The 26918-nt window shown below is 43.9% G+C and overlaps 1 pseudogene; it reads left to right on the forward strand.

The window, feature by feature from the left end:
• Window positions 1-1981: 1981 nt before the first annotated feature.
• Window positions 1982-23364, forward strand: LOC109941839 (uncharacterized; annotated as a pseudogene).
• The last annotated feature ends 3554 nt before the right edge of the window (window positions 23365-26918 follow it).

Genomic DNA, 26918 nt, shown 5'->3' on the forward strand with positions numbered 1-26918 from the left:
TCTAACAGTTACAAACTTACTTCATGTAAAGATGCCACTTTTTTATTGTTTACTATTTTATATGCTTTAAATGCCTTTTCAAGCCGAAAATAAATAAATAAATACCAAATGTTGTCAGAAAATAGTGAAACTTGGCATGGAGTCATAATTTGGTCCTAGATGCTTGAGATAAATAGAGCATGAGGTTATGCAAAAGTGTCAATATAGGTGCTTCACAAATGGACACATCTCTAACTATGTTTCATAACATTCAACTATAACATCAGTGCTTGAGCTATATTTCTTACGTTTGTCATTGTTTTTGCTTCAAAAGTGCACCATTAGGTCATCTAACAGTAACAAACTTACTTCATGTAAATATGCCACTTTTTTATTATCTACTAATTTATATGCTTTAAATGCCTTTTCATGCCAAAAATAAATAAATAATTACCAAATATGGTCAGAAAATAGTGAAACTTGGCATGGAGTCATAATTTGGTACTAGTTGCTTGTGGTAAATAGATCATGAGGTTATGCAAAAGTGTGAATATAGGTGCTTCACAAATGGACACCTCTCTCACCATGTTTCACAACATTCAACTATAACATCAGTGCTTGAGCTATATTTCTTACTTGTTTTCTTTGTTTTTGCTTCAAAAGTGCACCATTATTTAATCTAACAGTTTTTTGATTGTTTACTAATTTATATGCTTTAAATGCCTTTTCAAGCCGAAAATAAATAAATAAATACCAAATGTTGTCAGAAAATAGTGAAACTTGGCATGGAGTCATAATTTGGTCCTAGTTGCTTGAGATAAATAGAGCATGAGGTTATACAAAAGTATCAATATAGTCTTGCTGGTTGCTGCCCAGACCCCCCGAGACAAAGCAATTGTTGATGATGCTGGCACACACAGTACCACTCCACTGCAATGTCATGGACAACAATACCTCAAGAAATGGTTTGATTGGATAGCTCAGGCCTCAGAACAGAGTGCCTGCCAGCCACCTCCATGCTGCAAAGGTCCAGAGATTTTTGAAGGATGAGTTCCTTGAGCGACAGTAAGGAGGCCAAAGCATTCCCTCAGAGATTTATGGACATTTTACTGGACCCTTAATCGATATCCGCATTGTTCATTCTCATGCTCTAATGATTGAATAGCGATGAACATTTGAAAATTTTGTCAAGCTCGGCCAGAATCCATCAACATCAGCTATCAACTAGCCGGGTAGTCGGTTCTACAAGTCCTGTTCCAACTGTAAAAAAAATGAAAAGGCCCTGTAGGTCCTTGCGGGGGTGTCTTTGTATGCATTTGTGTTGCCATCGTTGATGGAAAAGCTGGATAAGCCCTTGCACGTTGGCTAATATCACTGGTCAGGCTTTATGCCAACCCAATCAGATTAAAGTGGCTAACCAAAAGGTCTAACCTTTACAAGCTTTAACCCAATTAATTACTTATATGATACAGGTTCCTAATGTTTGACCAGAGTATGGGCTCAGCAACACTGACAAGCGCACATGGCTGCAAGCACGCATGCGATGCATTTCACAAGAGAGGCTCCACTCCGATACACTTGTAAGGGTGTGGATTGGATAAGATTGAGGCCTTGTTATTACAATTCCAAGCTGAGCAGAGCACGCACCGGAGACAGGGACGAGCAGGAGGAGGATCCGCCCGCGCCCGCCGGCCGTCGGAGCCCGTGCACACCGAAGACAGGGAGGAGAAGAAGATACACGCTGGAGCAGGGATGGGGGAGCAGGCCACCGCCGGAGGAGAGGGCTAGGGAGTGCGCCGCGTCGGAGAACAAGCAGGCCGCGCTGCCGGAGATCCGCCTGCGTCGCGCACGCCTAGGACCCGCGCGCGCCACGCGCGCTGAGGTCCGCACGTTGAGATCCATGCGCGTCGTGCTCGCCGGGGTCCTGCCCGCGCACGCCTAGGATCTGCCGCGCAACGCACACCGGAGACCCGCCCGCGCCGTCTAGGACCCGCGCCGTGCCATGCCGCCTGGACACCCTTGCCGTGCCGCGCGCCGGAGAAGGGCCCGTCCCCGCCGCACGCCGGTGAAGGCCGTTGGGGCTGCCGCACGCCGGAGAAGGGAGTGGTGGAGAGCGATGGACCAGCCGCTGCCAGTGAACCTGCGTGCTCGCGTGCGATTCAATTTGGGAAGAGAAGCAGGGGAAAGGGGAGCGGGTCCCACTTGTAAGGTGTCAGGTCCACCTGTAAGAGCCTTTGACGGGAGAATATACCGTCGTGAGGTGATTTCTGAGCAAAGTGTGGAGGTGGGAGGGGAAAACTGATTAGAGAATTTGGGCGGGGGTAGATTTGAGCAGCGCGTCCAGACTAGTGGGCGAAATGTAAATGTCCCTAAATTGTTATAGCCATACATGCAAGTCTTTATTTTGGAAATAACCAAAGGTTCTGAACCTGCATTGTGCTAACTCGTCAATCATTCCTGAAATGTGATTCCTTTTTTTCATTCAGAGTTCGGTTGGACAAATTAAGATGGATTGAGATCTTAGTTGTTAAGGTAGAAGCAAAAGCACCACCACTGAATCCTGTACTTTAAACGGTGATAGCAGCAGTTGCGGTCTTCGATATTCTAGGGCATGTTTGCCTCCCTCTTCTAAACTTAGAGATCTAAAAGCTTTAGAATGTTTTAGCTTTCTTTTGATGTCCAAATCTCTAATGTAAGGTGGGCTAAAGGTTAAAGCCAACTTTAGACCACCTGATACATATAAGGAAGAAGGGTCCACATGCACCATTCTCTGTGGCATAGCAAAATCGAGCTCGATGTCCTTGAAGATTGATCGAGATAATATTAGTCAGTACTGAATTTAATTTTAATGACAAGTTTGTAATGGGTAGGATAATAAGGGATATGTTACAGGTTGTTGGTTTCTTGGATGAATATGCTGATGCATAGGGTTAGGCCTAAAAGGAGAAACAGAACATGATGGGTTTTTGTAGCTCTCCTCCTCTCATCTCTCCATGGGATTGGAATATATATAACTTTGTGAGTTTATATGGAAAGCAATAGATATTGTTTATTTCCTCTCTTCTCTTCTCTCCTCTCCTCTCTATGCCATATTACTGCTTTTAAACTAAGGCGACACTCCTAGAGGCACTATTATATGTCAAGTTCATATATTAAGAATTTGAACTCTAGCCTATTGATGATGATAATTGTTCATTGTCTGAAATTCCTCTATTTGACCTCTATATATGTCTGAAATTCCTAAACAACATTATGTCCATGTTTGTGTGTTAATATTTTTTGGTCATTATGTCATGAGTTTGTGTTAACAATCTGAATACTAAAGCATGTGGTAGGCACCATTATGTCTAAAATTCCTATACACATTGCTTGTGATTGTTTGAGGATTACACCTGTCTTGAGTTTTTATATTAATAATCTGAATAGTAAGGTTCGTTGTACCTTGTAACACTTGAGTTTAGTTGTTGGCTCTGAACTCTAAAAAAATATTTTTTTACCAAATACAACATCAGATGTAATTTTACTAATGTGATTAAGTTGTATCACATATTCACAGTAGTATTATTGTGTTCTTCAAGCAAGTCAATTACAGTGAACTTTTAGTCATGAATTTGCAGTAGTTTGGTTCATCTATTCTTTGGTTATGCGTCTTCATGGATCTTTTCTTTGTATTCTATCCAAATGTTCCTTTCTAATTTGATTTTATATGTTTATGCAACCAAAGTTGTCTTAAACTTATTGTATTTTAGTTTGTTAGAAATTTTTATATAGTTACAGAGCTGTTAATATTGTTTCTTCATGCTACCTGGTGTCTCAGAAACATTTGTCGTGGAGAACACAACTTTGAACATGTACGGAGGTTTTCTCTCTCTGAGGGTCAAGTTGCTTAAAGATAGAGCAACATACCATGTATTATTTGGACAGACTAATGAGGTATGTTTTTATGACATTGGCCAACTAGCATCATAAATAATAAGTGTTTCTTGCTTGAATTGATATGGAAAAATTGAAACTCGTGTATTTTTTCGTTTGTATTTTTTGATTGTAGATGGCCTCTAAAATGAAATATTTGTCCATGGTACCTTGCTCCTCCTAGGTTTTTTTTCCTTGTATTTTTTTAAAACATTGGTTTCAGTATTTTCTTAGAAGTTTGTGAGTCATCTTCCATTTTCTAACAATATAATGGTCTGATGCTATTTGGATGGTTCTTCTGCACCTAGCATGACTGGTTGAGAAATACATTAATTCTGTGGAACCTTAATTTGCTCGTAATCCAGTTGTGTCAACATTAGATGACATCTTTTTCATAGGAGCAACTTGTCATGATAGCAATTTGATCTTGTAGTACCAGGAGTTCATCTGACTTCAATTGTTTAATTCAATGTATGCTTTCAGGAGCTCATGGAAGGTGTAAGTCTTACTGTAAGAAGAGAAGGTGTGCATGTTAAGACCCAAATATAGCCTGTTGATTACATAGCACGGGGGTCAAAACTTGAGATACAGTTGATATCCTGGTTCAGAGTATGAGTTCAAGATTTCGCATCAGTTGAGCAATGGCATGTATGTTTCTGGTCGACCTGAGCAACCTAAGGACTGGAGTAACAAAAGTGTTTGATCTGTTCTTATTTTCTTCCTTCAAACTGTTCAGGTGTGGTGTCTTTAGTCATCCTATATGTTAATTTTATTTCACTATCATAAGTTACACTACCCTTAAAAGGATTATTCGAGTTTCCACTTTCACTTGACATCCCATTTCCATTGCATTGCCGCATGGCCAAAAGGATCGCATTCTTAAAGACGAGGAGTCAAATAATCCACATGTGATCAACAAGCAGCTAAATGACAGAAAACAGTTCATGATTGGTAATTCCAGTAGCCTGATTGTATTTCACCCTACACATTTTTGTAATGTTTCTTGTGCACTGTACAGATCAAAGAGTTGAATTCCTACATCGCCTTGAGGAAAACGCAAGTGCACTGTACAGAAAATAGTTCTTGAAACAGAAAGTTCTATGTTTTTTTAATCTTAATTACAAAGATGCATACTACTAAAATTAAGAAACTTCTAATTTAAATTGTTATACCTCCACATTTGTTCCACTTGGTACCTATTGTAAATTTTAAGGCTAATTCAAAAGTTTATTTTGCAGATACCAAAGTAGCCTTGGTAACAACAATAAGAGGGTTGGGCTTTTTGATATGGGTGATGGAAGTAGTGAGCCTGCTGCTGAGGACAACAATCAAATGCATCAGGTGAAATTAGTTTCTAACTTCATCACAAGCTCACGATTGATAATCTTATATTGGTCTATAAAACTTCAAGCATGTCAAAGCTAATATCCTTGACATTAACTTATGATATTTTAAAACATTAGAGCTACTACTGCTAGGCTGCACTGATTTCCTTCTGCCTTGCTTCTTGCCTTGAGTTGGTAAGCCATGATATATCACACAAAAGTAGTTGTAGAAGATCAACACAAAGTAATATAAAAGCAAAATAAGACAATAAATTGGGCCACGTATGCTATTATCGTTGCTCCTTCTGCCTTGTGAGTTCTTTGTGTAATGTTACTATCATTTTATCTTATGAAGGAAAATATATTTTTTTGCCTTGAAAGCTAAAGTTATATGGGATGTTTTGGTACCGAGAGGCCCTCCTTGCTCTAGAGAGGATTGTAAGGCAGTACACGATTGTGGTTAGGAAACCCCAAACATTGGAAGGCTCAATTCTATCGTAGTATCATTCATAATGGTCCAGATAAAAGAGCAATAAACACCCTCCTCGAGGCTTCACTACTTCATAGTTTGAGTCTGCCATCCGTAGTTCTTGTAAACCAAGACAAATACTCTCTCCGTCCCAAAACATTAGTCGTTGTAGCTCTTGTTTTTTATGTCTATATTCAAAAGTACGATGATGAATCTAGACACATATATGAAACACATACATTAATTATTGTATTAATTCATTTAAAGGTAAAACAAATTTTAATTTTTGACAGAGTTAGTATAACCATTTTGCCCAGTAGAGGTGAATGGGGATCATGTTTCTGTCTATGTGCATGAGTGGCTACTAACCTTGACTGGACTCATAACAAAATTTAACACATTTAGGCCTAATAATTTGTCAAGTATTTCACTCTTTAGACCTGATGCCAACTCCTGGTAATAGACAATGTGATGTGCAGATTTCACGGTGGTGATATGTGCTAAGCATGGAAACAAAATCGTTCTCACATGTATAGTTGCTCTAAGTGATGGCAAAAGATTAACACTTGTGGAGTTTTTTCTGTGCCAGACATGGAGTCCCTTGGAAAAACCGAATGGTTTGGGATAGCATATATGCATCTTTGAATATGTCACTCTTTACTATCATTTTTCCTGTGCCAGACTTGTGTTTGCCTGTTGCTTGTCTGTCTAATGTTGCAGGTCCATCATAGGTTTTAGTCTGCATATGATAATTGAAAGGGAAATGTGCCCTTGGGCCATTTCTAAGTATTTTGGTGATTGAGTGCCAACACAAGTGCTTTTGTGTTAATCTATGCAAAGTGGTGGACAAAGTGCAAATCATGTCAAAAGGTATGTTTCTAGACTTAGTACATTGTTTTATGGACTAATGTATTGTGTCTAAGTGCTGGAAATAGGAAAAATCAATTTAGAGAAGAGATGGCTTTGTTCTGCCAAAGTCTGCTCAGTCTGGGTGCACCGGACAGTGTCCGGTGGTGCACCTGACAGTGTCCGGTGCGCCAGACTAGCTCTGGCGAACTTGCTGCTCTCGGGAGTTCGACGGCGGTGTACGGCTATAATTCACTGGACTGTCCGGTGGTGCACCGGACTGTCCGGTGAGCCGTTCACAAGCGAACGTCGCTCTCGGGAGATGATTAAAGGCGTACGGCTAAAATTCACCGGACTGTCCGGTGGTGCACCGGACTGTCCGGTGAGCCAACGGTCGACCGGGCAAACGGTCGACCGCGCGATCTGCGCGGGACACGTGGCCGAGCCAACGGCTAGAAGGAGGCACCGGACTGTCCGGTGTGCACCGGACAGTGTCCGGTGCGCCAACGGCTCTCAAACCCCAACGGTCGGCTTCGCCAAATAAGGAAGGATATCCGCACCGGACAGTGTCCGGTGGTGCACCGGACTATCCAGTGCGCCAGGCGACAGAAGGCAAGATCAGCCTTCCTGGAATGCTCTCAACGGCTCCTAGCTGCCTTGGGGCTATAAAAAGGACCCCTAGGCGCATGGAGGAAGACACCAAGAATACTCAAAGCATTCCTAAGCAACAAGACTTCGATTCCACGCATTTGTTTCTTCGTGATTGCATCTAGAGCTCTAGTTGAGTTGTGAACTCGTTGGGTTGTGTTGCGAGCTCTTGTTGCGACTTGTGTGCGTGTTGACATTCTGATTTTGTGTCTTGTGTGCGTTGCTCATCCCTCCCTTACTCCGTGCTTCTTTGTGAACTTCAAGTGTAAGGGCGAGAGGCTCCAAGTTGTGGAGATTCCTCGCAAACGGGGTATAGTAAAGCAAGCAAAACACCATGGTATTCAAGTGGGTCTTTGGACCGCTTGAGAGGGGTTGATTGCAACCCTCGTCCGTTGGGACGCCACAACGTGGAGTAGGCAAGCGTTGGTCTTGGCCGAACCACGGGATAAACCACTATGCCATCTCTATGATTGATCTCTTGTGGTTATTGTGTTTTGTTGAGACTCCTCTCTAGCCACTTGGCGATCATTGTGCTAACGCTTAACCAAGTTTTTGTGGCTTAAGTTTCAAGTTTTACAGGATCACCTATTCACCCCCCCTCTAGGTGCTCTCAATTGGTATCAGAGCCGTTCTCTTCACAAAGGGACTAATCGCCCGAAGAGATGGATCCCAAGGGGAAGGGAATCGTGATCAACGATAAGGAGAAGGAGTCCTTCGTCAACGAGCCGAAGAATGACAAGCCTACCGACTCGGGCTCGGGCCACAAACGCAAAGATGGGAAGAAGAAGAAGACGAGACGCATCAAGGAGATCGTCTACTACGACGACAGCGATGAGTCCACTTCTTCCCAAAAAGATGACTACGACTACGAGAAACAAAAGACGGTTAATTCGAACTTTTCTTTCGATTACTCTCGTATTACTCAGAGTTCAAATGCTCATTTGCTTTCCATCCCTCTTGGCAAACCTCCACACTTTGATGGGGAGGACTACGGATTTTGGAGTCACAAAATGCGTAGTCACTTGTTCTCTCTCCATCCAAGCATTTGGGAGATTGTTGAGAATGGAATGAAATTTGATAGCTCGGATAGTCCTATATTTATTAATGAACAGATTCATAAAAATGCACAAGCTACTACTGTGTTGTTAGCCTCTTTGTGCACGGACCAGTACCATAAGGTGAGCGGCTTGGACAATGCCAAGAAGATCTGGGACACCCTCAAGATCTCTCATGAGGGGAATGACGTCACCTTGCTCACCAAGATGGAGTTGGTGGAGGGCGAGCTTGGAAGATTCACGATGATAGGGGGCGAGGAGCCAACCCAAACATACAACCGGCTCAAGACCCTTATCAACAAAATAAGGAGCTACGGAAGCACGCGATGGACGGACCACGACGTCGTTCGCCTGATGCTAAGGTCCTTTACTGTACTTGATCCACATTTGGTGAACAATATTCGTGAAAATCCTAGGTACACCAAGATGTCGCCCGAAGAAGTCCTTGGGAAGTTCGTGAGCGGGCGAATGATGATCAAGGAGGCGAGATACGTGGACGACGCGTTGAACGGTCCAATCCATGAGCCTCAACCCATTGCTCTCAAGGCAACGAGGAGCAAGGAGGCGCTACCTAGCAAGGTGGCGCAAGTTGAGGCGGCCGGGCTCAATGATGAAGAGATGGCCCTCATCATCAAGCGCTTCAAGATGGCGCTAAAGGGTCGCAAGGGACAGCCAAGCAAGACCAAGACAAAGGGGAAGCGCTCATGCTTCAAATGTGGTAAGATTGGTCATTTTATTGCTAACTGTCCCGATAATGAAAGTGACCAGGAAAAAGGGAACAAAAGGGAAAAGAAGAAGAATTACAAGAAGGCCAAGGGCGAGGCACATATCAGAAAGGAGTGGGATTCGGATTGCTCCTCCTCCGACTCTGACAATGAAGGACTCGCCGCCACCGCCTTCAACAAGTCATCCCTCTTCCCCAACGAGCGTCACACATGCCTCATGGCGAAGGAGAAGAAGGTATGTACTCGAGACAGTACTACTTATGATTCTTCTAGTGATGATGAGTCTAGTGATGAATAAATAGATTACTCTAGTTTGTTCAAAGGATTGGATAGAACTAAAATAGATAAGATTAATGAATTGATTGATGCCTTGAATGAAAAGGATAGACTTTTAGAGAAACAAGAGGACCTTTTATATGAAGAGCATGATAAATTTGTTAGTGCACAAAATTCACTTGCTTTAGAAGTTAAACGAAAAGAAATGCTTTCTTGTGAACTATCTACTTGCCATGAGACAATTTCTAGCTTAAAGAGCATAAATGATGATTTAAATGCTAAGTTAGAAAAATCCAGTAAATTAACATCTTGTGTAGAACATGTTGTGATTTGCACTAGGTGTAAAGATTTTAATGTTGATGCTTGTAGTGAACACCTAGATTGCATTTCTAAATTAAATGATGAAGTAGCTAGTCTTAATGCCCAACTTAAGACTAGCAAAAGTGAATTTGATAAGTTAAAATTTGCAAGGGATGCCTACACGATTGGTAGACACCCCTCAATTAAGGATGGACTTGGCTTCAAGAGGGAAGCCAAGAACTTGACAAGCCATAAGGCTCCCATCTCTGCCAAGGAGAAAGGGAAGGCCCCTATGGCTAGTAGTGCTAAAAAGAACCATGCTTTTATGTACCATGATAGGAGAAAATCTAGAAATGCTTATAGGAGTTGTAATGCTTATGATGCTTTTGATTCTCATGCCATGTTTGCTTCTAGTTCTTCCTATATGCATGGCAGAAATATGTCCAGGAGAAATGTTATTCATCATGTGCCTAGAAAGAATATTATTCATGCTCCTAGGAAAGTAATAAATGAACCTTCTACAATTTATTATGCTTGCAATGCTTCCTTTGCTATTTGTAGAAAGGATAAGAAGGTAATCACTAGGAAGTTAGGGGCCAAATGTAAGGGAGACAAGACTTGCATTTGGGTCCCTAAGACAATTGTGACTAACCTTGTAGGACTCAACAAGAGTTGGGTACCTAAGTCCCAAGCCTAAATTTGCCTTGCAGGTTTATGCATCCGGAGGTTCAAGCTGGATTATCGACAGCGGATGCACAAACCATATGACGGGGGAGAAGAAGATGTTCACCTCCTACGTCAAAAACAAGGATTCCCAAGATTCAATAATATTTGGTGATGGGAACCAAGGCAAGGTAAAAGGGTTAGGTAAAATTGCTATTTCATCTGAGCACTCTATATCTAATGTGTTTTTAGTTGAGTCTCTTGGATATAATTTGTTATCTGTTAGTCAATTATGCAATATGGGATATAATTGTCTATTCACAAATGTAGATGTGTTTGTCTTTAGAAGGTGTGATGGTTCACTAGCTTTTAAGGGTGTACTAGACGGCAAACTTTATTTGGTTGATTTTGCAAAAGAAGAGGTCGGTCTAGATGCATGCTTAATTGCTAAGACTTGCATGGGCTGGTTGTGGCATCGCCGCTTAGCACATGTGGGGATGAAGAACCTCCACAAGCTTCTAAAGGGAGAACACGTGATATGTCTAACTAATGTGCATTTCAAAAAAGATAGACCTTGTGCAGCTTATCAAGCAGGGAAACATGTGGGAAGCTCTCATCACACCAAAAATGTGATGACCACATCAAGACCCTTGGAGATGCTTCATATGGACCTCTTCGGACCCGTCGCCTATCTGAGTATAGGAGGAAGTAAGTATGGTCTTGTTATAGTTGATGATTTTTCCCGCTTCACTTGGGTATTCTTTTTGCAGGATAAATCTGAAACCCAAGGGACCCTGAAGCGCTTCCTCAGGAGAGCTCAAAATGAGCTTGAGCTCAAGGTGAAGAAGATAAGGAGCGACAACGGGTCCGAGTTCAAGAACCTTCAAGTGGAGAAGTTCCTTGAGGAGGAGGGGATCAAGCACGAGTTCTCCGCTCCCTACACACCACAACAAAATGGTGTGGTAGAGAGGAAGAACAGGACGCTCATCGATATGGCGAGGACGATGCTTGGAGAGTTCAAGACCCCCGAGCAGTTTTGGTCGGAAGCCGTGAACACGGCTTGCCACGCCATCAACCAGGTCTACCTTCACCGCCTCCTCAAGAAGACTTCGTATGAGCTGCTAACTGGTAACAAACCCAATGTGTCTTATTTTCGTGTATTTGGGAGCAAGTGTTATATTCTTGTGAAGAAAGGTAGAACTTCTAAATTTGCTCCCAAAGCAGTAGAAGGGTTTTTATTAGGTTATGATTCAAATACAAAGGCGTATAGGGTCTTCAACAAATCATCAGGTTTGGTTGAAGTCTCTAGCGACGTTGTATTTGATGAGACTAATGGCTCTCTAAGGGAGCAAGTTGTTGATCTTGATGATGTAGATGAAGAAGACGTTCCAACGGCCGCAATACGCACCATGGCGATTGGAGATGTGCGGCCTCAAGAACAATTGGAGCAAGATCAACCGTCTTCCTCAACAATGGTGCATCCCCCAACCCAAGATGACGAACAGGTACCTCAAGTGGAGGCGCATGATCAAGGGGGAGCACAGGATGTTCAAGTTGAAGAGGAAGAAGCACCTCAGTCACCTCCAACCCAAGTTCGAACGACGATTCAAAGGGATCATCCCGTCGACCAAATATTGGGAGATATTAGCAAGGGAGTAACTACTCGTTCTAGATTAGTTAATTTTTGTGAGCATTACTCCTTTGTCTCTTCTATTGAGCCTTTCAGGGTAGAAGAGGCCTTGCTAGATCCGGACTGGGTGTTGGCCATGCAGGAAGAACTCAACAACTTCAAGCGTAATGAAGTTTGGACACTGGTGCCTCGTCCCAAGCAAAACGTTGTGGGAACCAAGTGGGTGTTCCGCAACAAACAGGATGAGCACGGGGTGGTGACGAGGAACAAGGCTCGACTTGTGGCAAAAGGTTATGCCCAAGTCGCAGGTTTGGACTTTGAGGAGACTTTCGCTCCTGTGGCTAGGCTAGAATCAATTCGTATTTTGCTAGCATATGCCGCTCACCATTCTTTCAGGTTGTTCCAAATGGATGTGAAGAGCGCTTTCCTCAACGGGCCAATCAAGGAGGAGGTGTACGTGGAGCAACCCCCTGGCTTCGAGGATGAACGGTACCCCGACCACGTGTGTAAGCTCTCTAAGGCGCTCTATGGACTTAAGCAAGCCCCAAGAGCATGGTATGAATGCCTTAGAGACTTTTTAATTGCTAATGCTTTCAAGGTTGGGAAAGCCGATCCAACTCTTTTCACTAAGACTTGCGATGGTGATCTTTTTGTGTGCCAAATTTATGTCGATGACATAATATTTGGTTCTACTAATCAAAAGTCTTGTGAAGAGTTTAGCAGGGTGATGACGCAGAAATTCGAGATGTCGATGATGGGCGAGTTGAACTACTTCCTTGGGTTCCAAGTGAAGCAACTCAAGGACGGCACCTTCATCTCCCAAACGAAGTACACGCAAGACTTGCTAAAGCGGTTTGGGATGAAGGACGCCAAGCCCGCAAAGACACCGATGGGAACCGACGGACACACCGACCTCAACAAAGGAGGTAAGTCCGTTGATCAAAAGGCATACCGGTCAATGATAGGTTCTTTGCTTTATTTATGTGCTAGTAGTTCGGATATTATGCTTAGCGTATGCATGTGTGCTAGATTTCAATCTGATCCAAGGGAATGTCACTTGGTGGTCGTGAAGCGAATTCTTAGATATTTAGTCGCTACGCCTTGCTTCGGGATCTGGTATCCAAAGGGGTCTACCTTTGACTTGATTGGATATTCAGATTCCGACTATGCTGGATGTAAGGTCGATAGGAAGAGTACATCGGGGATGTGCCAATTCTTAGGAAGGTCCCTGGTGTCATGGAACTCTAAGAAACAAACTTCCGTTGCCCTATCCACCGTTGAGGCCGAGTATGTTGCCGCAGGACAGTGTTGCGCGTAACTACTTTGGATGAGGCAAACCCTCCGGGACTTTGGCTACAATCTGAGCAAAGTCCCATTCCTATGTGATAATGAGAGTGCTATCCGAATAGCGGAAAATCCTGTTGAGCACAGCCGCACAAAGCACATTGACATCCAGCATCACTTTTTGAGAGACCACCAGCAAAAGGGAGATATCAAAGTGTTTCATGTTAGCACCGAGAACCAGCTAGCCGATATCTTTACCAAGCCTTTAGATGAGAAGACCTTTTGCAGGCTGCGTAGTGAGCTAAATGTCCTAGATTCGCGGAACTTGGATTGATTTGTAGCATACATGTATTTATGCCTTTGATCATGTTCCTTACGCATTTTGTTGCTTACTTGTGGTGCTCAAGTTGTACAAACACTCCCTGGACCTCACAAGTCCTCTTGCAAGTGATGCACATATTTAGGGGGAGATGTGCTACAACTTGACCCTTTGAGACTAACCGTGTGCTTGAGTTTGCTTGTTTTAGTCTCAAAGGAGGTTTGAAAGGGAAAAGGTGGACTTGGACCATGAAAGACTTCCACTGCACTCCGATGATAGGGTAACTTATTCCAAGTTCATCTCATGTACTCTTATTGCCTTTGTATTCTTATTGAAGATTTTGGTGAGGCAATGGGGTTCTAGGGCCAAGATTGATCCCGTTTTGGTGCTTGATGCCAAAGGGGGAGAAAATAAGGCCAAAGCAATAAATGGATCAGCTACCACTTGAGAAATTTTGAAAATAGTAGAATAGAGCTTTTGGTTTGTCAAAACTCTTTTATTGTCTCTTTTGTCAAAAGTTGGCCTCTTGTGGGGAGAAGTGTTGATTATGGGAAAAAGGGGGAGTTTTTGAAATCCTTGATCAATTTCTTTTGGAATACCTCTCTTTATGTCTCTACAAGTGAATTTGACTTAGAGATAGGAAATTGAGTTTGATTTGCAAAAACAAACCAAGTGGTGGCAAAGAGTGATCCATATATGCCAAAATTGAATCAAAACAATTTTGAGTTTTCATTTGCATTGATATTGCACTTGTTCTAGTTGCTTTATGTTGTGTTGGCATAAATCACCAAAAAGGGGGAGATTGAAAGGGAAATGTGCCCTTGGGCCATTTCTAAGTATTTTGGTGATTGAGTGCCAACACAAGTGCTTTTGTGTTAATCTATGCAAAGTGGTGGACAAAGTGCAAATCATGTCAAAAGGTATGTTCCTAGACTTAGTACATTGTTTTATGGACTAATGTATTGTGTCTAAGTGCTGGAAACAGGAAAAATCAATTTAGAGAAGAGATGGCTTTGTTCTGCCAAAGTCTGCTCAGTCTGGATGCACCGGACTGTCCGGTGGTGCACCGGACAGTGTCCGGTGCGCCAGACTGGCTCTGGCGAACTTGCTGCTCTCGAGAGTTCGACGGCGGTGTACGGCTATAATTCACCGGACTGTCCGGTGGTGCACCGGACTGTCCGGTGAGCCGTTCACAGGCGAACTTGTCGCTCTCGGGAGATGATTAACGGCGTACGACTAAAATTCACCGGACTGTCCGGTGGTGCACCGGACTGTCAGGTGAGCCAACGGTCGACCGGGCCAACGGTCGACCGCGCGATCTGCGCGGGACACGTGGCCGAGCCAACGGCTAGAAGGAGGCACCGGACTGTCCGGTGTGCACCGGACAGTGTCCGGTGCGCCAACGGCTCTCAAACCCCAACGGTCGGCTTCGCCAAATAAGGAAGGATATCCGCACCGGACAGTGTCCGGTGCGCCAGGCGACAGAAGGCAAGATCAGCCTTCCTGGAATGCTCTCAACGGCTCCTAGCTGCCTTGGGGCTATAAAAGGGACCCCTAGGCGCATGGAGGAAGACACCAAGAATACTCAAAGCATTCCTAAGCACCAAGACTTCGATTCCACGCATTTGTTTCTTCGTGATAGCATCTAGAGCTCTAGTTGAGTTGTGAACTCGTCGGGTTGTGTTGCGAGCTCTTGTTGCGACTTGTGTGCGTGTTGACATTCTGATTTTGTGTCTTGTGTGCGTTGCTCATCCCTCCCTTACTCCGTGCTTCTTTGTGAACTTCAAGTGTAAGGGCGAGAGGCTCCAAGTTGTGGAGATTCCTCGCAAACGGGGTATAGTAAAGCAAGCAAAACACCATGGTATTCAGGTGGGTCTTTGGACCGCTTGAGAGGGGTTGATTGCAACCCTCGTCCGTTGGGACGCCACAACGTGGAGTAGGCAAGCGTTGGTCTTGGCCGAACCACGGGATAAACCACTGTGCCATCTCTGTGATTGATCTCTTGTGGTTATTGTGTTTTGTTGAGACTCCTCTCTAGCCACTTAGCGATCATTGTGCTAACGCTTAACCAAGTTTTTGTGGCTTAAGTTTCAAGTTTTACAGGATCACCTATTCACCCCCCCCTCTAGGTGCTCTCAATAATACAACTCTGCTATATGAGATCCTGAAGTCTATTAAATGGGCAAGAAAAACATATGTAAATCTACCTGTAAATGTTGTGGGACACTCCATTGGAGGGGATCTAGCTTCATTTTGTGCCCTTGGTCTATTTGTAAGTATTTTTAATGTACTTGATTTATTATACCAAATTTCAATATATGCTCTACAAATAACATGTACTTGTTTTGTGATACCATCGCATGTATTGTTAATATATCAGATGGTTGGCTTCATTGATATCTCTACATTTTTTACATGTTAAATTTGGATCATAGGACGTTGAGCACATGACTTTTGGACAGCCTCGGATAGGCAATCCTGCTTTTGTTGTATGCCTTAGCGAACAAGTCCCAAGAACAATCCATGTGACCCATCAGAACGATATTGTGCCGCAATTACCACTGTATTATTATTACCTAAGTGAATGGACATACCAACACTTCGCTAGAGAGCTATGTATTTGATTATAGTCAAAAAGAATTTATAGAGATGCGTACTTTTCCTAGATTAGCGTCCATCCATTTCTTCTTTATTTATTTATCTTCAGGTTTGACTTCATGAGAGCATAGATGAAAATGTAGTTGCCAGAAATGAGATTATATGTGGTGATTCTGGTGAGGACCCGACCTATAGCAGGTACATATCAGTCTATCTATTTTGGACATTTATTTCCTATGTGTGTTTCATATTATTTGTGTTTTCTTGAAAAAGTGGGTCTATGGGATGAGCGTAGCAGATCATCTTGAGTACTACAGTGTCACACTACATGCTTGTGGCGGAACCGCCCGAATTATTCCAACTTAAGTGCATAAGTCCCGCCTTAGAGGCTAGACTACACTTAAACCGGAATAAAACGCCAGTCCCTCGGATCTAGTCCGATAAAGCCACTTAACCAGGATCGAATACCACTAGCTCACTCGAAGGTGAGGCACAGAGAAATATAATAAAACATAATACCACAAATTTAATAAGTATCATTAGTGATTACATTATCGGAGTTTCAGAAATAATAACCATAAATTTTAATGCAGTGGAAATAACTAACGGAGAAGAACCGAGTAACATGGCGAAGCCTGGCCACGCTACCCCTCCTGGTCCTCTCCTGCGGAAGCAATAACCCACTCGACCGTCTGTCCCGGTGGCAGGGACGAAGGCCAAGTCACACCATCAACTAAAGCAAGGAGATACCTGCAAAAATTATGCCACAAGCAAGGCTGAGTATACTAATACTCAGCTAGACTTACCCGGTGTGAGGAGTCTACTCCTCTACCTCTAGACATGCAGCTGTTTGGCTGAGGGGTTTGGTTTGCCAAAAGCACTAGCTGAGTCTAAAATCAAGTTTTAGCTTTTCAAGTTTTAGTATGATCCTTTTAAACTAGATGAGTACCTAGCTACTCATACATGATATCAAACATTTTTAAGCAATCAACCTTTTTTTCCAGTCACCTCATTTCCACTTATTACTCAATGCAGCAGCATGGATCAAGCAGTCTCATTAGCTGCGAGAAGCAGACGATTCGAATCGAGTTTTTAAACCTTGCAAGGTAAACCTAAACACACGACGTGGCGAGGCACTCCGTCCCCACACACATCAACCGTCCCCATCGATTCCCTGGCAACAGATCAGGGCTCACCGCCTTGGCGTACAATGCCTCACTGACCCCGACTGCCGTCGTGCAGTGACCGCACTTGTACCCACCATAACCGGAATGGGAGACCACGTCTCAGGTCGCGTGAGGGGATATGTCTGCGGGCAGGTTCACTCAGGTACTAGGCTTACCGATTTACCATATTTCTCGGCATGTGTTTAGTACGTTCAAACGCTTGACACACGGTACCACACCTTAATCCTTATTCCAATTTCCGTCTCGTAGACAACGCATCCCCATGGACCGTTGTGCACAGACCACCATCATTATGATATCAAAATGGATACAACCAATTCCTGACCTCGCGCGAGTGCTAGAAAAATCACTCGACTTCTACCGAGATCCTAATTAATAAAGCAGCTACTCGACCTAGCATACTAGTATCCATCTCAAAAGGAATCCTGAGTTCATGCAACTAAGGTTTCAATCAACTCCTACACTTAAGTGCACAGTACAAGCCTACAAACATTAAGTGCAGTAAAATAGCATATATAACGGTTATGCATAAAACCCGGGCTTGCCTTTAATTTAACACTTCGATAGTGTTTGTTGTGGTGGGTACTCGCTTGGCGAGCATCCACTGGTCATGTCCATCATTCTTCAGGTAGTCCACCAACTGCATCTTGTGGTTAGCACCACATCAGTTGCTCGATCATCATCTCTCGGTCCTATATGAGATGCAAGATGCATATGTATGAAAATAATGAAAGCACGAGATGTACAAAGACACAACGGCGAACTAAATATTAATTAGTAAGACACTGCAACAACTATACGCAAACACTAGTTATTTATGTGTCATTAGGCACACGTAAACACTACCACTGGAAAGACGACGATCACTACCTACAATTAACCAACGCAACACGACATCACAAGTGCAAGCATTTATTTAGTTGCTACGGCTTTTTCATTAGTTCTTATATTAATCACACAAAAGCATCTCAACACAAGTTTAACAGAGGACCTATGCATCAATGTCGATAGACTCCTATATCACAATCAACTACAGCAAGCGAGCACATTAATCATGGAACACATGTTAACCTAAGTTTAGACATTACAAGTCTATGTTCATTAAGTGCTAACTAAGCATTTTTAGTCAAAAGGGTGAACTAAACAATTAAATGCGCACTTGAAGATTTTTAGGACAGCAGCACAGCAGTTACTAGTTTCAATCATATCTCTTCAAATATTAATCCAAAAATAGCAAACTAGGACTTTCTAGAAAGCTTGAAAAGTGCTCTACAACTTTGGTATTTTTACCTCGACAAGATTTAATAGTTAGCAAGGTCAAAAAGTGTTAACACGATAGCTCTGTCCAGATTTGGACAAATTCAGATTTGCGACTTCAAAAATCCATAACTAAAGACTCAGGAATTCAAATCAATTGATCCTAGACTTTCTGGAAAGCTAATTAAATGTTCTACAAATTATTTATAAACATCTCAGGTTGATTTAAAGTGTATCAAGAGTAAAAGACACTAGAAGGCTTTGCTGTCCAGATTTGGACAGATTCAGACTTCACACTTCAAACATCCACAACTTAATCTTCAGATCACCAAAAAGAGTGATCCAAGACTTTTTTGGAAATCTTAGAAAAAGCACTATATAACATTTATAATCACCAAGAATTGATTCCATGTTGAACTCAATCAAACAATTCAGTTTTTGAAATCTGTTCTGACGGTGGACAGAACACAACAAGCAGTTTGTAAAATTCATAACTCTTAAACCGTTAGGCCTTCAGTTATGAAATTTTAACACACGCAAGATAAGAAAAGAATCTACAACTTTCTTATAATCTACAAGGACTGATTCAAACATTAAATTAAGCAAACAGTACAGTCTCTGAAATCTGTACAGAAATTGGACAGATTCAGTTACTGAATTTGTAAAAAACATAACTCTTAAACTGTCAGACCTATGGCTGTCAAATTTTAACACAAGTAAGATAATAGATTTATCTACAACTTTCTTATGACCACCAATAACTTATTTCAACATTAACTTAAGCAACCATTGCAATTTCTGAAATCTGTTCAGAAATTCGACAGATTCAGGTGCTGGGCTTGTGAAAAGCACAACTCTTAAACGATCAGGTTTATGGCTGTCAAATTTTTGTATAAGCAAGATAATCATGTTATCTACAACTCTTCTATATGACCTTTCTGCAGAAAACATGATTTGGTTTATCAAACACATAGCACAACAAAAACAATGTGTGCAGTCCAAAACAGCAATCAATAAATTTTCAGCTCCAATATAATTCAAGAATTTGTCGTGTTCTAGAGACTTAAATTGCTCTAACACTTTACCATTTATTAGTGTTGAAATAATCATTTGAGTACCAACAAGTCGACTTACTAATTTTTATCCAAGTCATTTCGTGCGCTAGAGTTACCACATAATTAACAAACACATTCACCAAATAAAGCATTTCGACACGCATGTCCACATCACACAAAACTACGATGAAGTACTACTAATATTTATCTTTAGGACACCATGACATAACCATTAAATCTCTAATTAGTTTTAAGATGTAACTCAAGCATTCCATGAAACATGCATGATTTTGTTTTCTCCTAATTTTTTACTAACTCTTGTAATTATAAAAGGGGTGTTTTTTTAGCACCATATGAAACTATCTAATTTGGGGCTGACATTTTTATGAGGCATAGGTAATAACAATTTATGACTAAGGTATAAATTTCACATACCCAGGTTTTATATTTTATTTACTACAAAGATAACAATTTGTTAATGCAATAAAGCATGTGAGAGCAAGTTAAATCTAAAATTAATTATTTTCTGTGGATGCATGACCATATTAAGTTTCCTTAGGCTACTATAATATCATGCAAGGACAGTAGAACATCATTTTCCATTTTTACATCCATATATTTTTTATAAATCATTTAAAACTACTTAAGGTGCATTAAACAAGTTAAATCACTAACTTAATCATACATGCACAACAATTCATGAAATTTTTACCAGTCACCAAGCATCACAACAAGAGTCTACTGTATAAATTTGAATCCATTTGGAGCACTAGAGCTACAGATCTAAAAATAACAAGCAAAACAATCATCTTTTTCCTATTTAACATGTTTTAATTAACACACCAAGAAAACAGTGAACAACCTACAAGTTTTATATTTTTCTTAGATGGAGTATGACAGCATCTAACTAACAAAACAAGTTTCATCATTTTTGGATTTTTATAAATAAAACTATGGAGAGAAGCAAGTTCATTTATTTTGTAAACCAGTTTCTAAATACGAATTTCTACAGAAAAACTTTTCCACTAAACCATACCAACATATAGATCCAATAGTTAGAGCATTTTATAAGGAAGCCAACAAAACAAGTTTCACTAATTTTGGAGCTCTGAAACTCGAGATATGAATTTTTGAAGGAAGAGCAAAAATCTGCAACTTTGTGCATTCTTACCATGGCCTTGGGCCCACTCGTCATAGGCACAGGGGGTTCTTCTTCCTTGGGCTTCCTGAACGCACAAGCAGCAGGGAGGGCGCCGACTTGCATTTCCATGGAAGGAGACGACATAGGGAGGGGCAAGTTGCTGGGAGGGGGCGAGCATTAGCAGCCATGGGAGCCAAGGGGAGGAGAGGAGGAGAAGTGGTGTGAGGGAGAAGGGAGAGGGCAGGGGCTGCCATTTATAGAGCAAAGCTCTGGACATGTCAGACTGCAACAGCAGGTGGCAGATGATGGTAGAGCGACTTTGGGAGCACATTTTCGTCGTTTTTCCCTTGGAATCGGATCAAGGTTACTGTAGGAAATATCTTCCTTGATGTACACTCTACAATTGTTGTACAGGACTTGAGGTGATTCGGGCACTGGTTAGAGAGTTATAGACCCACGAAAACGGGTTTGTCAGTGGGTTAGAAATCAGTGGAAACTGGTGAAAACTGAATGTCAAAGCATGTCAAACGGAATCGGATGAATGCCATCTTTTAATATGTTATGCCTCTATTAGTTATTAACAACTTTTATATTTGGGAAAACTTGAGTTGTTCAACAAAAATTTGGGAACGCGAGACGTCGACCCGAACGACGCTGATTTCAGACTTAGAAGAATTCGAATCCTGAAATCAGATTTTTATTCTATCTTGATGGCACTGTTTGAGATACTTAGATGTTGAATCAAGGCTTGGTTTAAATATAATATTTGTTGTATAACACAGGTTCTACAACTTTTATTAAAGGTCAAACCTCATATCTTGAATCTAAATTAAAGTTTCACTTTTGTCAAAGTAGCATCATTATAAGGCTTCAAATTATATTTTTAAGGAAATCAGACTATTTTCTTGACATTTTCTTGGCATGGACCCTCAATAACTTTTGTTGTAAAGTTTATATGGAGTGTTTTGGAAAGGTTGGCATAACTTGGTTGAATGTCTAAATTTGCTTTTACTTAATCAGCAGTTTCAAGCAAACATATGATTTATAATTTCATATAAATATTTGGTTCAAACTTTGAGAAATCTTTAGAATACACTTGATAGATAGAGATGAATGATGACATAAATATAACAAGATGAATTGCATAAAAAATAATTAGAGGTTGACACTACAGAGATTCCGCTGGAGAATGCGGATTCGGATTAAGTACTTAGACGTAGACCGATTATCGAGAAAGCGGATTCGGACACCAATTGGATAACATAACAACTATCGAGAGTCCGAATAAATGAGTCTGGACGGGAGTTGCAAGATGAGATTAACTTTCAAATTTGTGTTTGCTTCAAGAAACAAAAAGTTTTAACAGGCTCCAAATTTGGTTGTTCTTGAGATCGAATAATTCCAAACTTGGTGAAACTTTCATGAGTAACTTGATAAATGGAGATAAATGTAATAAAGAGATAGAAATTTTCACTGAGCATCCAAGATTAGGATAAATCTCCCGACATAACGTGAAATAGATACCTGGGGTGTCACAATGCTGATTCAAGGGGAACCTGTCAGTTCATGATTGGTACAGCCAACCAAGTATACAACTACATTCGTGAAGTTGATGGATCCATCATCTTGTTAAGATATATATGCAAGAACCACGAGCTCTAGAATCAATGTGACTTTGTATGCCATGAAATGCACCCTTGTACAATATTTTTATTTTCAATTTGTGTACAGCTCATGAAATACTGTTGTGTATAGCTCATGAAATACTGGGCTCTCCAGAGGGTAAGGACTAAGGAGAGACTCACCTTTTTAAATGTACCCCTTTGACCAAGTGACATTCGATACATGTAAGCTCCATAAGATTGCCGCACAATTCAATTTGTGTATATCAATAACACTGTGTATTACTAAGTTATGCAAGTATTAGGTGGTACTCCTTGTTTGGCCATTCCATCATTTTGTTGCTACATGAGGCATTTCAAGATTTTTTTACAGAATTTCACCTTAGCTTTACCTTCATTTGATGTATGCGTTTGCTTTTTCATATCAAAGAATGCAGCCCCTTGCAAACCTTCATTCATGCTATTCTGAACCTGAAGATCATGATTCAACAGAGCCTGATCCCTCCAATACAGAGTGCCTGCTCTTAGCCAGAGGAATCAGATCCTACTGTCATAGTGTCATGCGACGAAGTGACGCCGTGTTGTTGTCGACACTTTTGCTTTCTGTATGGACTCATGTATTTACAATCGGAGTCAAAGGTCTCAACTCTCAATTTACATACATGGACAACATTCAACTCTACTCATTTAACTTTAAATTTTGCGTCGTGTGTATATCTGATACCTCCGCTGCCGCAAGGCGAGCGGCTCGGTGACCGCGCGCCGCCACTCCACCACTGGCCCTCGGAGATTGCTCACTCCTCGAGACTGTCCCCTCCACCTCACGCGGCACCTAGACGAGCGACCTCACGCCATAGGGCCAGCACACTCGACCGCGACCCGAGTTTCGCTTCAATGCTATCCCGGACGACTAGCGGATGTCGTCCTCCATCTCATAGTAGTATAACACTCATTTGTATATAACCTATTGTGATATTATATGTTCTCATTGCAACGCACGAGCCTCATCTATTAACACATTGATTATTAAATTAAATTTGTTACCTCTCATATTATGCTTAGATTACTTACATATCTTCTAGCAATTTCAAATGAGATGTTATACAGAATATTGGAAATCCTTCATTGAAACGAGCTTCCTACTCATGTATATTTATATATTTTTCCAGCATGCTCTTATCATATTAATACGAGGTAGTGGTGTTCGTTTTAAACTCTTGCATCTTGCAACATTACTCCTGCAGAAATGATGTCACTAACTCATTGTATAATTTCTCTGATGGATATATGATTAAAGAATGGAGCTGCTCTGGATATCACTAAGACTACAGCTGTTTTTCTCTACTACTTATTAAGGCTGCAAGGGTAGCCTGCCTCTCTGGTTCTATCGTTCTGCCTTCGGTCAATCTGGACAATCCGATCACATGGGCCCACAGCTGACCGCCACCTAGTAACCTTCGAGCTCTGAATCAATCACGCGCAATCCTTGCTCCGCCAGCCGCAACCACCTCCGCTCGCGGCCCACCCGCATCGCTAGGGACGCTCAGAGTCTTCTCCCAACCGATGATGTCGATCTCTAGCAGTGGTTTCGTGTGTCGCTGAGAGCACCTAGAGGTGGGGTGAATAGGTGATCCTGTAAAACTTGAAAACTTAAGCCACAAAAACTTGGTTAAGTGTTAGCACAGTAAATGCCAAGTGGCTAGAGAGGAGTCAAAACACAATAACCACAAGAAATCAATCACATAGATGGCACGGTGGTTATCTCGTGGTTCGGCCAAGACCAACGCTTGCCTACTCCACGTTGTGGCGTCCCAACGGACGAGGGTTGCAATCAACCCCTCTCAAGCGGTCCAAAGACCCACTTGAATACCACGGTGTTTTGCTTGCTTTACTCAATCCCGTTTGCGAGGAATCTCCACAACTTGGAGCCTCTCGCCCTTACACTTGAAGTTCACAAAGAAGCACGGAGCAAGGGAGGGATTAGCAACGCACTCAAGACAAGAAATCACAGCAACACCACGCACACAAGTCGCAACGAGAGCTCACAACACAACTCAATGAGTTCACCACTCAACTAGAGCTCTAATTGCTATCTGTCGGCGTTTCGAGACCGGGGGGTCCCTAAGCCGACGAGTGAGTGTGCCGCGTGCCCCAGCCCAGATCGGTCGAGCGCGTGGGCGAGCGTGAAGGGGGGAAGCGAGGTAGCCGGAGTCGGGCGTGAGAGAGGTGGAAATCCCGCGGCCTTCGTGTTCGTCCCGCGCCCAGGTCGGGTGCGCTTGCAGTAGGGGGTTACAAGCGTCCACGCGGGTGAGGGAAGCGAGCGGCCCCAAGAGAGCGCCTGTCCCCGTCCTCGTCCCGCGCAGCCAACCTTCTCTAAGAAGGCCCTGGTCCTTCCTTTTATAGGCGTAAGGAGAGGATCCAGGTGTACAATGGGGGTGTAGCAGAGTGCTACGTGTCTAGCGGGGGAGAGCTAGCGCCCTAAGTACATGCCAATGTGGCAGCCGGAGAGATCTTGGCACCCAGCTGGTGTGGTGTCGTGGCTGTCAGAGGAGCAACGGAGCCTGGCGGAGGGACAGCTGTCGGAGCGGTTGGGTCCTTGCTGACGTCCCCTTGCTTCCGTAAGGGAGCTAAGAGCCACCGTCGTCATGGGGCTAGCGGGGCGCCATCATTGCCTATCTGGCGGAGCTAGCCAGATGGGACACCGGTCTTGTTCTCTGCGGCTCGAGTCGGCTCGGGGTAGGGTGATGATGGTGCTTCCTGTTGACGTGGCGGGCCTGTGCCCTAGGTCGGGCAACGTGGAGGCTCCTCGGAAGCCGGGGTTGAATCTGTCCTCCATGGCCGAGGCCGAGTCCGAGCCCCTGGGTCGGGCGTGGCAGAGGTCGTCGGCAGAGGCCAGGACAGTGTCCGAGCCTTGGGGTCGGGCGAAGTGGAGTTCGTCGTCTTCTGGGGCTGAGCCCGAGTCCGAGCCCTGGGTCGGGCGGAGCGGAGTTCGCCGTCTTCTGGGGCTGAGCCCGAGTCCGAGCCCTGGGTCAGGCGGTGCGGAGTTCGCCGTCTTCCGGGGCCTAGCCCGAGTCCGAGCCCTGGGTCGGGCGGAGCGGAGTTCGCCGTCTTCCGGGGCTTAGCCCGAGTCTGAGCCCTGGGTCGGGCGGAGCTTCCTATGGCGCCTTTGCGTTAAATGCTCCTGCGACTCGGTCGGTCGGTGCGGCGATTTAGTCAGGGTTGCTTCTTAGCGAAGGCAAGGCCTCGGGCGAGCCGGAGATGTGTCCGCCGTTAAAGAAGGGGGCCTCAGGCGAGACGGAAACCCCTCGGGGCCGGTTGCCCTTGCCCAAGGCTAGGCTCGGGCGAGGCGTGATCGAGTCGCTCGTATGGACTGATCCCTGACTTAATCGCACCCATCAGGCCTCTGCAGCTTTATGCTGATGGGGGTTACCAGCTGAGAATTAGGCGTCTTGAGGGTACCCCTAATTATGGTCCCCGATAGTAGCCCCCGAGCCTCGAAGGGAGTGTTAGCACTCGCTTAGAGGCTTTCGTCGCACTTTTTTGCAAGGGGACCAGCCTTTCTCGGTTGCATTTTGTTCCGGTGGGTGCGCGCGAGCGCACCCGCCGGGTGTAGCCCCCGAGGCCTCGGAGGAGTGGTTTCACTCCTTCGAGGTCTTAATGCCTTGCGTAATGCTTCGGCTGGTCTGGTTGTTCCCTCATGCGAGCAGGCCGTAGCCCGGGTGCACGATCGGGGCCCAAGTTCTCGGGCTGGTATGTTGACGCTGTCAACGGTTTGGCCAGAGCCGGGTTTGCGAGAGCAGCCCCCGAGCCTCCGCACAGGGCGAGAGGACGATCAGGGACAGACTCGGCTTTTTTACATACGCCCCTACGTCGCCTTTCCGCAAGGAGGAGGGGGGGAAGCGCCATGTTACCCTCGATGGGCACCGAACATGGTGTCTCCGGTGAGCTGCAGGCGGGTAATCCGAGTGGGCGTCCGTGCCCCGTTCGTTGGGCGTCGGCTAGGGGCCCAGAGGCACGCCCAAAAGTACCTGCGGGTGATCTGTCGGACCCGGTCCCCTGCCGACGGGGTCCGAGGGCTCGATGCCTCCCTCCGATGGGATTCCGTTACAAGATCGCTCCCGCTGGTCTCGGAAATGTCCTAGGGTACCTCGGGAGCGCAGCCCGAGCCTCGGTTATGTATCGAACGTACCCCTTGTCATCCCTCGCTCGGTGTTTGAGGCGACTGTGAACCCTTCGGGGGCCAGCCTTCGAACCCCTGATCAGTAATGGGCGCGGAGCCCGAGTAGCCTGAGGCGGCCGTGGAACCCTTCGGGGGGCCGGCCTTCGAACCTCTGACCAGTAGTGGGTGTAGGGCCCACGCGATCTGAGGCGGCTGTTGAACCCTTCGGGGGGCCAGCCTTCGAACCTCTGATTAGTAGGGAGGCTCGGAGCCTGGTTCCTTCACGGGGAAGGATACCTTTCGGGGTATCCCCCTTTCCCGGTCCCTGTTGCAAGAGATAGAGAAAGAGGAAGAAAGGAAAAAGGATACGAAACCGAACGACGCGGCGTACCTTTTTTGATGCGGTTGTTTCGGCGAAGGCGAAGCGTCGCCCGCTGCGCCTGCCAGAAGCGCCGCCTGTCCAGCCGC

This window comes from Zea mays, chromosome 8 (genome assembly GCF_902167145.1).
Source record: "Zea mays cultivar B73 chromosome 8, Zm-B73-REFERENCE-NAM-5.0, whole genome shotgun sequence".
NCBI classification, from domain to species: domain Eukaryota; kingdom Viridiplantae; phylum Streptophyta; class Magnoliopsida; order Poales; family Poaceae; genus Zea; species Zea mays.